The sequence below is a fragment of the Lacerta agilis genome, chromosome 5 (genome assembly GCF_009819535.1).
Source record: "Lacerta agilis isolate rLacAgi1 chromosome 5, rLacAgi1.pri, whole genome shotgun sequence".
Lineage (NCBI taxonomy): Eukaryota > Metazoa > Chordata > Lepidosauria > Squamata > Lacertidae > Lacerta > Lacerta agilis.
Genome location: NC_046316.1, coordinates 28239519 through 28252404, shown reverse-complemented (window position 1 = coordinate 28252404; position 12886 = coordinate 28239519). Strand labels below are relative to the sequence as shown.

At 47.1% G+C, this 12886-nt stretch overlaps 1 protein-coding gene across 2 annotated transcripts in view; it reads left to right on the top strand.

Moving 5' to 3' along the window:
* Positions 1-2327: 2327 nt before the first annotated feature.
* PALD1 (phosphatase domain containing paladin 1) overlaps positions 2328-12886 on the top strand; it is a 100898-nt gene continuing 90339 nt past the window's right edge. For both annotated transcript variants that reach the window (XM_033149095.1, XM_033149098.1), the window contains exon 1: positions 2328-2607. The gene's annotated coding sequence lies outside the window, so the exon portion shown is untranslated. The remainder of the gene's footprint in view (positions 2608-12886) is intronic.

Sequence of the window (12886 nt, the reverse complement as noted above, 5' to 3'; positions counted from 1 at the left end):
GGCTAACAGTGAATTTCCACTTTTGGCATGTTGTTGTCAGAGGAGAAAAAGCCCTTCAAATGACGCTTCCTGTGCTTTGGCATGTTTTCTACTGCCTGAACTGAGAGCACATCCTGTGTGGTCTCAACTTGAGCGGGCCCTTGCCAAACTCAGTGTAGCAACTCCTGCTTTAGTTATTCTAAGTAATAACTTATTGCTTCAATTATTCTGCTTACTGTCTAAATAAAATGTAACAGGAACAGGTGCCTGTGGAGTGTGTGTGTGGGGGGAGATAAAAGGAGAGGTGAAAGAGAGAGACCCATCCTCAACTTAATTCACCACTGCCCTTCTTCACCTGGCCAGGTGGGCACCATCACCTGCCTTGTCCGGCTTCTTATTCCAAAGGACTTTTGCCCAGTCAAGATGATGACATTTGCTTACTGTATGGTGGCACTTTTGGGGAAGGGCGCCCCACATCAGGGGGGACACAACTTGAATAAAATTGGGGGGGGGCAGGTTCTGGCAAACCAGAGCAGCGCAAGGAAACGCCGTTTACCTTCCTGCCAGAGCGGCACCTATTTATCTACTTGCACTTCGACGTGCTTTTGAGCTGCTAGGTGGGCAGGAGCAGGGACCGAGCAGCAGGAGCTCACCCCGTCATGGAGATTCAAACCGCCGACCTTCTGATTGACAAGCCCTAGGCTCTGTGGTTTAACCCACAACGCCACCCAGATTATAGGGTGTACCAAATTTTGTCTTTGCTCAGGGTACCATATTACCAAAGTCTGCCTGGGGATAGGGAATGAGTCAGTAAGGAGTTTGGCTGAGATCCTTATAGGAGTACAGCAGCCTGCAACTGCAGGCCCCCCTTTCCTTCTTCAGCATCCCTGGATTTATCACCACAGTCTCCTGCTGCACCAAATCCTCTGTTCCCTAGCATCCTCCTCCAACGCCCTCAGAATGCCTCCTCCATAATCCCTCTCCTCACAATATTGCACCTTCATAAATCCTGAACTCACAAACTTCTATTGCTGCTTTCCCACCTGAACTCCAGGTGAAAATCATTGTATGAAGTTTTATGTTCAAGAATTGCCTCATCCACTCTTACGGATTCAAACCTCCCTTCACCTCAGATCTTTCACAATTGTGCCACAGGCCTACATTTTAGCAATAAACTCCCTGTGTTGTCTTCCTCCTGGCTTAGAAGACTGTTATCAACACAATCAATTTAACCACAACTCTCACAACAATCTCTCCAATCCCACACCAAATTCCCTTTCTCCGGATTCTCCTGCATGTCATAGCAAGAAATAATACCTCCCTGACTCATCCTCACAGCCTCCATGGTTCTCTGATTCACTTTATACCCTCACACCCTCCGTAGCTTTGAATTTCTTTTCAAAGGGGTTTGCTGGGGTTTCAGAAATAGTGAAAATTGGGTGGGATGTCTGCCCTAGGGAAAGCATCTCACTTGCAGGGGTTCACCACTGATATGTTTCTTCAATACACACCTGCCTCACTTTAGATGGCAGGGACACACAAAGAGGATATCTGAGGATGACCTCAGTTCACAGGCAGGGTGGTGTGACATTAGGCAATCAATCCTTCAGCTGCCCAGATCCAAACATTTGAAGCAAGGTCCGCACCTCTGGCCCTCCAGATGTTGCTTGACTGTTACGATGATCAGTTTCCGTGCTTTCTGGCAAACGAGTAAATCTGCACACCCAAGTTTTTGAAGCCACGTCCATCCTTCGGCGTTTCAAAACATGCACTGAGCTTTTAGGTTTTAGTTCTGCGTAATGAGGTGTGTGGAAAGAAAGAAAGAAAGAAAGAGGAAAGGAGGGGCGGGGCCGAGTGCTGCTTTTTCCTGGGACGGGCGCAAGAGCAGTAGCTGAAAAGAGCCATCTGTCTGCGCCGGGAAACAGCTGCAGCAGCTGGGAAAGCGCAGCCGGCTGCGCATGTCCCTCCCTCCGCCGCCGGCGCTTTTGTGCGCACATTTGTAGCCAAGCGAGGGCGACCGGTGAGCCTCAGGGGGTTCCGTCCGCTGGAGAAGAAGCGGCGATCGGAACCTGGAGCTACGGCAAGAGGCAGGAACTCCGCCCGGCTTCTTGTTTTGGGGAGGGAGGGCGGCTGCCCCGAGAGGCGCGCGCGGCAGTGGATGCGCCCCGGGCGCTGGGGAGGAGGAACAAAAGGCTGCCCCAGGCGGCGCACCTCCGCGCGGCTCCTCTCTCCAGAGCCAGCAGGGGATGCCGTCCCTCCGGTGAGTGAGTCCCCTCCTTTGGTGCTCCGCTTTTTGGGTCCGTCCCGCCGCCCTTGCTCCCCGCGTCTCCTGGCGAGCTGGCAGGAAGTGCTGCTGCTGCTGCTGCCTGAGTCTCGTCTCCATGCACCGGTTTACCGCTAAGAGCCACCGGGAAGGAGGAGAGGCAACAGGGGCCGCCTTGAGTTCCCCAGCCCTCGTGACTCCCGCAGCCCGCCGGGGATCGGAGGCCTGCCCTGGCGAGGGCAGCTGTCGGGGCTGAAGGGCAAGATCTCAGCCGTCGCCCCTGCAGACTTTCTTGGATGCGAGACGCTCGCTCGCTTGGCGAAGGGAACCTCGCGTTGGCATCCCGGCGCGCTTCATGCCTACTCGTAAGTAAACCCCGCGGGGCTCATTGCAGCTGGCTTCCTTGGAAGGGGTGCTTAGGGTTGCAGCCTCACAGCAGGCCGATCCATGCGTTTACTCGGAAGTGAGTTTCCTTCAGTGGGACTGAATTGGGTTCGTATCCTGTTGCATGCATGCATACTCTGAATGGGCAACATGTGTGCGATCCAATATTTTTCCTTTTTTTAGAAAAAAACAAAACACCCCATTCCTGGTTAGAGACCAAAAGGCATTGTTAAATTAGGCATTGTTCCACGGTTTCCTTTGCATAGGTAGGGGAAGGTGTGGGTACAATTCTCTGTGTGGGTCTCTAAGGCAGTCATCTCCACCCTGACCTCTCCAGATACCTTGGAGTACCAGTTACAGGTGGGTAGCCGTGTTGGTCTGCCATAGTCAAAACAAAATCGAAAATTCTTTCTAGTAGCACCTTAGAGACCAACTGAGTTTGTTCCTGGTATGAGCTTTCGTGTGCATGCACACTTCTTCAGGTATCTGAAGAAGTGTGCATGCACACGAAAGCTCATACCAGGAACAAACTCAGTTGGTCTCTAAGGTGCTACTTGGAGTACCAGTTCCCATCAGCCACAGCCAGTGGGGCCAGTGGGGCTAGTGGTCAGGGGTGATGGGAGTTGTGGTCCACAACATCTGGAGGGCTTCCAGGTTGGGGAAGGCTGCATAGAGGGTATGAGCCAGCCTCACTTTGGAAGAGACACAGAGTGAAAGCTCCTGTGTTCAAAACCTAGGCACTCTCTTACATACAATGGTAAACAGCCCTCTTGTGTTAGTTTGTGGCCATCATCTAGAAATAACTAATGTGAATCTTAGTAGGATTTTTTTTTTGTATGTGTGTTTAGGATCAGTTTTAAAGTGTGTTAAGTGGTGGTTGGTGCATGGCTAAAAGAATTCACACATGTATTATTGTTGGTATTTTTACTCAGAGTAGACCTACTGAAATGAATCAGCCTAACTTAGCCGTGTTCATTTATCTCAGTGGGTCTACTCTTAGTGAAACTTAGTGGAATGCCACCCTGTTCTGTTCTGATCTCTTGTCTCATGCCTTCTGTTTTAAGCACTTCTTTGTTCACACAGTCAATGGGGGTGTCTTATTTCTCTGCAACAGCCTGATAATCCACAATGTTGCTAAGTGGAGGGAAGCCCACCTTCCTAGGAAATTGAGCTTTCTCTGCTTCATCTGCATTCCGTTTGACTCTTTAGCCTTTACCCTAAAATATATATATATATCTTCCCAAAAATACCCTCAGGGGGAAAAAGAAAAAACAAAAAACATTCCACATCTTCCCATGGGATCCCTGATGGAATCAGTACTCTGTAGTCTAGCACAAAAGCCTTGCAACCAGAGGAGGCAGTTCCTTCCATTAGGAAGGAAATAGGTTTGCTTTGTGTTGGGAGTTACAAGGCCTGCACTGACTGGGAGCGATATTTAGCATTTTCGAGGCTTTCCCTGCTAGACTTGGCCATGTACCAAACCACATTGTGTGCTTATTGCATGAGTCTTCTCCAAATGGAATTGGAATTTCTTTGCTTCACCTCACTTGCTATGCTGTAAGATACAAATGGACACAATCATAATAGAAAACCCTTACTGAGTCAGCACAGGCTGCTGTTGGTTTCCATGGCATGGCTTCTGCTTTTACTTAAATACACTATACACCCAGGAGCAGGGGTGGAGCAAGGGGGCGGGGGGCGGTCCGCCCCGTGTACCTCCCTGGGGGGGTGACACTCTGGGGGCAGGCTCCACCCCCGTGATTGGCGCCGGCGGCACGAAAACTTTTTAAAGGCTGCAATGCGCGAACAGCAGCACAGCGTCTGTGCTGCTGTTCGCGCGCTGCAGCCTTAAAACTCGGCGTGGCGCTGGTCAGAAGGGGTGCCGGCTGCTCGCGCCCGCCCTCTTGGGTGGACTACACATGTCCACACATGCGCAGTCCATCCAGGAGGCTGCGCACGCGTCGTGACGTCGGGGCACGCGCACTAGGGAGCGGCGCCCCGCCCCCAGGGGGATGCCCTCGCGTTTGCCACCCCGGGCGGCAAAGCGGCTACCTACGCCGCTGCCCAGGAGGGTGCATCCAGACCTGTGATGTATTGGCCACCCTCCATCCCTTGACATGTCACTGTTGCTCCTTTCTAACCCCCATTTTCATGTTCCCCCTACAGAGAAAAAGAGGTTTCCTTTGCATAGGTAGGGGAAGGTGTCGGTACAACTGTGGTCCAGGTAAAACTAGGATCCCATGGAATTAAAAACAAATCCTCATGCATTCACATAACTTTACAAGGAGACTCCAAAAAGCGCACTACAAAATGAAAGTTTACAATGGTAGTAAGGCGTTGTAGATCCTGTGTCTGCTATTAACAGGGGGGAAAAACATTGATTCTCCTGGATAGTCATGACATAAGATGGCAGCAACACCATCAACAAATCACAGAAGTCATCTGTAGACAATAGAAGACACCTATGATTTAACAGAGGTTTTGTGTGGATCCCTTGTAAAAAAAAAGTTATGAGGATCAAAAGGATTAATGTATCAGGTCCATGTTTTTGCAGGTCATTCAATGGAGATGTGATTTCAGGATGGTTTGGTGGGGATGGAGGGGAGGCAGGATCCATGGGGAGATTATTCCATTTCAATATTATTCAATTTTCTGTGTAAATTGCACCTGCCTTATTTCTCTGGCATTCCCTCTTTTCCCTCTCTGGCACTGTCTCCCTCTTGACACCTGCAACACCCAGCTTTGTTTTCTTTGCCTCCCCACCGATCACTGTTTTCCTCCCCTTTCTCCTGCCCTTCTTAGTTGCTCCAATTTCTGCTCAGGTGCCGCTCTGGGCCTTGAAGAGCATATAGAGCTGAAAGAGGAAGTGGGAAAGAGCACCACTCTTCCCATGCTTGCCTTCATCTCTATGTGCTTCACAAGAAGAAAGGTAACACTTGCCTCTTCACCAGGAGGTGCGGAGGACGAGCATTGGAGTGTGTGCAGAAGCTTTGTGTGCACCAAGGAGTCTTCAAGGGTGCCATTGTGCCTGAGGGCATCATGTTGGGGACCCCATAAATATGGTTTAGTAAGCCATAATGTGCATGAGCTGTGTCCTGAGCACTCCTGCTTTGCTCCTCTTTGCACAAATGGGGAAATAAACCATGATGGGGATAGCTTAGCATGACGTCCAAGCCCAGGATCATGGTTGTGCTTGGTTGTGGTTTAACAGGGTGAAACAAACCAAGATTCTGGATTTGTATACTGGGCTATGCAGCTAAACTATCTCCATTGTGGTTTGTTTACTTGCTTGTGCAAGGTGGAGGAGCAAGCAGGGGTGCTTGGACTGTGTGCACAGGTTAGCCTACTAAACCGTACTGAATGGCTTGGTGTAATGTGAAAACACTTGTCCTTTATTATCATAGACTTTTTTTTAAAACAACAACAACATATTTTTGATGAACGCACATTGTTGCTGCTGTGTGCCTCCGTGTTAATTTTATCTGTTGAAAGGGAAGGACTCAGATTTCAGGCAGAACACATACTTTGAAAGATATTTGGTAAGAGGCCTTTTCTGTCCTTGGAGAGCCACTGCCAGTCAGAATATTAGACAATACTGCGCTGGCATTGATAGAAGATTGCTTATTACGTTCTTCTTAAAGAGGCTGTAATGTCACCCCTTCACAATCCTAACAAAGCTTCTCCCATTTTTTGGTTGTGGTTGGAATGTGTCTTTTTGTTGTTGTTGTTGCATACAGCTTATATTTTACTGACGGTTGCATCTGTGGGTGTTCAAATTCAGCATTATCCCCACCACCTAAGAGTGCCTCTCTTGTCATGCGGATAGTGCATCAATGGCATAATCAAGTGGGTGCTCTTGGCTGGTCTGGCAAACTGTCTGTTGTTTGCTCTACTCATTGCTTTCTGAAGCAGAAATCCTTGTGTGCTTAGCTACACCTGTGCATAAAAGACAGCAGTCACAAGCTTGCAAGGGTATCCTAGAGAGCAGCTGGGCTTCTGGTGTTTTGGCTCTCCAAATGTGGAGCTACTAATATCTTGCCCTTGCTTAGACTGGGTTATGGAGCCTTTGCATGCCTGTATGTTAGTAGTAGTAGTAGTAGTAGTAAAGGTAAAGGGACCCCTGACCATTAGGTCCAGTCATGTCTGACTCTGGGGTTGCGGCGTTCATCTCGCGTTACTGGCCGAGGGAGCCGGCGTACAGCTTCCGGGTCATGTGGCCAGCATGACTAAGCAGCTTCTGGTGAACCAGAGCAGCGCAAGGAAACGCCGTTTACCTTCCCGCCGGAGCGGTACCTATTTATCTACTTGCACTTGACTTGCTTTCGAACTGCTAGGTGGGCAGGAACAGGGACCAAGCAACAGGAGCTCACCCCGTCGTGGGGATTCGAACTGATGACCTCCTGATCGGCAAGCCCTAGGCTCTGTGGTTTAGACCACAGCACCACCCGCATCCCGCCACCCATAGTAGTAGTAGTAGTAGTAGTAGAAGAAGAAGAAGAATGAATGAATGAATGAATGAATGAATAACACTGGGTTGCCCCAGCCACTCTGGGTGGCTCCTAACAAAATATTAGAAACAATTTAGGCTTCAGACCTGTAACAGTTACCAGAGAATAAATCTCATTAAATTTCAGTGTAGGCTTACTTTTGAATAGGCATGTATAGGATTGCCCTGTTGATGACAGTTTTGTTCTAGAAATTTGTTTTGTTGATAGAGAATTAATAAGGTTTTTCTTGAGCATTTGTGCTCCGCATACAAATCCAGAATGCTCAAGAAAGAGTGTTTGTTGATCACTAGACTTCGTGTATTTGTTGCTTTTTCACAAAAAAGCCACAGAACCCTGTCACCAATTGTTATGTACAATTCTTATCCATGCATCTTGGAAAATCTTGTGTTCTTATTATGCAGTTACAACAACCAGTGCTTTTCTCTCTCTCTCTGGGGGTACTCAAGGGTATGCAGTACCAGCACCTTTTTTCTTTTTACAATTATTTTGTTCTTGCAGTCATTCATGCTGGCACCTGATGGGTGTGCAACCTGAAAGGTTTATCCAAGGAAGGTGGTAAGATAGGCACATCCGTAGGTAGAGTCCAGCTCTCGTTCCCATTCATTGTGGATGCATATCTGAGGTATTAGGTCTGAGAGTAGGAGCATAAGCAAATGTCCTGGAAGCAAATTAAAATGCACAAGGCATTAAGACTGGTATCTGAAACAGGTATATCCATATATGATCTTCACTGTGCATTGTCTAGTGGCAGGCATTTTCCACATAGTTTCAAAGTCTAGAGAAGAGTTTTGGAATTAATTTCCAGTCTGCACGCCTTGCGTTGCACAAGTCTCAGTAGACAAACACAAGACCTGTGTTGTTAAGGCTGCAAGCTTTTATAGCTGTTTGCTGAGGACCAACTTCAGTGGGGATACAAATTAAGAATTTGAAGATAGCATTTCCTTCTAACGACATATTATGTTTGCTTTATATAAAATCGCCGTACATACGTTACATTCTTTACAGATAAACTTAAGCAAAAGGGGGGAGTTGCTTGCAATGTAAAGGCAAAGGGAACACAGTTTGAAAATGGACAAGTGCAATTGCATGCATTTAGGTTACAGAAGAGGAGGATTGTGAATGGCGACTTGCAATTTTATAAACTAAAGCTTTCTTGCACTTCCTTCAGTATCTCAAAAAGGCACCTCTCCTGTGGTTTTAGTAGAATGCAAATGTATCCGAGCAAGAGGAGGTAGTTAATCAATTTTTAATACGTAGTTAATCAGCTGATAGCCCTGTGTGTTGTAGGGAAAAAAACACCCCACAACGCGTAGTGCTTGCTTACACATGTTTTGAAAAGTGTTTGATGTGGGTCAATGCTGTGAAGCAGTACCTGAGCTCTGCTCCACGTTCCAGATCTTAGGAATATGTCATTTGTAAGTTTTCCTCCTGCTGTTGAGCTGCCCACCACGTGTCAATGGGTAACATTTCTGTAAAACCTTTCCCAATAGTTTCAAACAGAGCTTTTCTGAGCTTTTCATGTTGGTGATACTCTTTTTAAACATACGTCATTTTGCAAAACAGTAATTTAAGTTTTGCTAGCAAACTGGAGGTTAAACTAACCCCTTTCCAGCCCCGGTAGGAGCAGGGGGAGCGTTTGTGTGACACACCACACAGTTTGGCAAGCTCTGGTTTAAAGGAAGCAGTTTGTGTGGGAACACCTTACTTTGCCAGAAGAGGTCCCCATTTGACAACTTATTGAAGTTTTTGATACGCTATAAATAAAAATAGAACCGAGCTGTCCTGGTGTTAAATGTGATGGTAATGAATAAAAGAATGCAGCAATGAATAAAAGGTATAGATCTAGTATTAAAGTAGCTGTTGACTTTTGTGGTTCATATTGATGGCTTTGCTGTGCACCACTTGGAGATTTTAAAAATATGAAGTGGTTTAGAAATGAGCTTTAGGTGTCGAAGGAAAACAGCAAATGATTGTGGATGAAAAGTGGTGGGAACCCACTGACCTTCTAGATGTTGCTGAACTACAACTCCCATCAGCCCCAGCAAGCATGGCCAATAGCAAGCGATGACGGAAATTGTCATTCAGCATCACCTGAAGGGCCAAAGGTTCCCCACATGTGGGATAAAGGAAGTACAGTGGTACCCCGCAAGACGAATGCCTCGCACAACGAAAAACTCGCAAAACGAAAGGGTTTTGCGAGTTTTTAGTTGACTCGCGAGACGAATTCGTCTATGGCCGTGCTTCGCCAGACGAATTCGTCTTGCGCAGTACCACTGTAAGCCGGCACCGGACCACGCCACGCTGCGTTTTAAAGCTGCAGCGAGTGAACAGCAGCGCTGCTGTTCGCCCGCTGCAGCCTTAAAACGCGGCGTGGCTCCGGTGCGGGTCGGAAGGGGCGCCGGCCGATCGCGCCTGCCATCTTGGGTGGATTGCGCAGTCCACCCAAGATGGCGGGCGCGATCGGCCGGTCCGTACATGCGCAGTCCACCCAAGATGGCGGGCGCGATCGGCCGGCGCCCCTTCCGACAGGCGCCCCCGGACTTTTCCCCCATAGGAACGCATTAATTAAATTTTAATGCGTTCCTATGGGAAACGGTGCCTCGCAAGACGAAATTTCCGCAAGACGAAAAGTCTTGCGGAACGAATTAATTTCGTCTTGCGAGGCACCACTGTAGTACTGTCGTGCTTCCATGTAACTGTCTCTTTTTGGGATCTCAGTGCTGGGGGAGATCTGAAAGTCATTCAGAACTACCAACCATTGTTAGATGTGCTCATTCATATATCAGCTTGCATCCCTATAATTCACAGAGAACATAATGGCATATGCCATCGCCATGCCAGAGGCAACTGAAAGTAAAAATAACGTTTCTGATCTTAACCTTCCACATTTATGTCAACAAAGAGGCTTGTGGCACCTTAAAGATGGAGCAGATTTATTACGGCATAAGCATTTGTGCGTCAGGGTGCACTTGGACCTTGGTGCATGAAAGCATATGCTACAATAGACGTGTTAGTCTGTAAGGTGCCACAAATCTCAGTTGTTTTATTTTTTGTTGCAAATGACTAAGACAGCTATTTCTCCGGAAGATGGCACATTTATAACAACATCAAACAACTTGCGCTGCTTGAAGGAGAAAGGCCAGTGGCAGAGATTGTGGCAGGACCCCCCCTCCCCTATTTGCATTACCTTTTTCAACCATCTCCTAAAACTTTTTAAACAAGCAGGCTTTTTAAAATCCCAAAACCCATTCACTCAGGGGACTTAATGGAGGCCTGGGGCTACTTGACCTTTACTGAAGTTAAAATGGTGACCAATGCAGAGGATTGTCCCATATTGGGTTGCTGTTTGTGCCTGTACGACAAATTTGTGCGGTTTCCTTACAAACATATTTTTTTCAGAGCATAAGCGTCTCTCACCATGGAACTCACCATGGAACTCTTGCAGATTTTCTTTAGTTAGCTGTTTCCCCCTCTCCTCTTGAGCTCTCCAGTTTCACAAATAGTATTGTGGCAGTAAGGGTTAACAACAAAGATCTGTGAAAGGAAATCTCCACCTCTTGGAAACAGCTTGGCAACAGTCCTTATTTGAAGAAGTGGGGGGTGGGGGTGGGGGGGAGAAGAGAAAATAAAATGAAATGAAAATAAATCCATTCTCTGGGCAGCTTTGCAACAATTGGCAGTGACAGGAAAGTATCCCCCCCCCCCCGATTGTTGCAAAATTCTGCTTAGCTTTGAATTTTGCTTTTTTTTTTAAAAAAGGTAATAAAATGTGAACTTTTAGCTCTTTTCCTTTGTGGGCCTGCTGTGTCTTGGCCATTCTATCTGTTTGAAAGGACCGCTGTAAATCTCCACCACTCATTCCTTACAGGGGAAATGGTCTGATTTCTTATGTCATGGGTTTTAGTTTTCTTATCTTGGTGCTCAGAGTGAGGCGTGCTTAAGCCTATCGAAAGCAAACCCAGGCCACAGCACGCTCAGCAAGCATGCCCAGCAAGGAGTTCCTGGGCCAAGCCAAAGTAAAATGAATTCCTCATGCCAGCTTGTAAGGAGCTTGGATGTATCTTAACATCCATAGCATGAGCATTGTATTAACAGCCTTCCAGGCCTTCAAGCGTTACCATTTTCGGGCACTGCCTGGGTTCCCTTTACATTCCACCTGATGTTTATTGGGCTGGATGCCTTTTCACTACTTTTCCTTTGGCTCCGTGGCCTTCTATAAATATTTGGCTTCTGCTTGGCAGCTGCAGTGCAGGTTGGCAGCGTCGTGGTAGGAGGAAGCATAATATTTAAAGAGCGTGTCTCATTTATGCATGGTTGCCACTTAATCCAACGCTTTCTCAGATGAAACTTACTGGCCATAGAGAGAGATTCCAAAAGGTGAGGAATGTGATAATGTTAAGGGTGGGAAAAGATATTTCCGTAGCCCTACCTGGAGTTGCCTGGGATTGAACCTGCGATCACCTGCTTACAAATAATCAACTCTACAACTGAGCTGGCTGCAGACGTTAAACAATTTTCCGCAGAAAAGTTTTAGAAGCCAATGGTGAAAAGGTTCACAACCGTTTACCAGCAGAGCTGGCCCTACTATTAGGCAGAGTGAAGCCACTGCCTCGTGAAGCTGATTTTGGGTGTCATGAAATAATAGCAAATTACTGTTTTGATTGTTGTTGTAGTTTTACTCCCAAGGTGAGATGCTTGTGAGATCCCCCCCCCCCGCATTTTGGGTGCCAAAATGTGAGTACTGCGCATCTTGACTGGGGGAGGGCACTTGGAATTTCTGCCTCAGGTAGGAAAATGTATTGGGCTGGCTCTGCAAAAGAAACGTCACAGCAAAAAGCTATGAGATGGGGAGGATTTGGATGCATGGTAGGCCTCCTTAGGCAGGGCAAGATCTGTTTTGCTGGGTCCGGTGTGTGTGTGTGTGTTTGTACCTTCTCTCTGTCTCTGTTCTGATGTCTGCAGCTGAATCTGAAGAGAAATTTGAAACTGAACTTATATATATTTTAGTTGGACCTGGAAGCTTTTGCTTTTCTTCCCTTGTGCTATGGTGCCACACTCTGTTTTAGGTTTTTTTGGGGGGGTGGGGTGGGGCAGAATTACATACTGCAGGTGAAAATGGATGGCGGATGAGACATGAGGAGTAATAAGCTTGGAGCTGCTTTGTGCATTCGGCGAAATAGTGAGAAAGGGATGCGCAACTGACTTATGCTTCCAGGTAATGCGAAAGGAGAATGGGTGCATCTCTGCTGCAAAGTGATGCACATGTGGAACACTGACATCTTGCCAGAGAGGAGCTAACAGTTCCTTATGAAACTGCTGAGTCAACATTGTGCCAGCCACCTCAGGGCCTGGTTCACTGCGGGAATGATTAGCAGTTCAGTGCAATAAGATGGATATATTTTTTTAAAATGACTGGAAGTATTGTTGCATGTTAAGAATAACGGACCTCTTATTACCTGCCAGGAGAGTGGTTAATACTAAACTGAGCAATTTCTGGTGCTTCCACCGACCAACACAATAAGAAATGAGTCTTGAGTCTTTGCTCCAAGCAGATTATAATTTAGATTTTTAAACAGTCGTGGAAGTGATAAGGGGTGTGTAGAAAAGTTATTGGCTAGGATGAAATTGACTGAATGCAATCAAGTGAAGTTGCACATAGGCTATTTTCCATTAACATCTCCCTTTTCAAAGAGAGAAGATTTCATTACCGTAATTCTCCTCACTTTTCCAAATACTCAAGGCTGCCTATGCT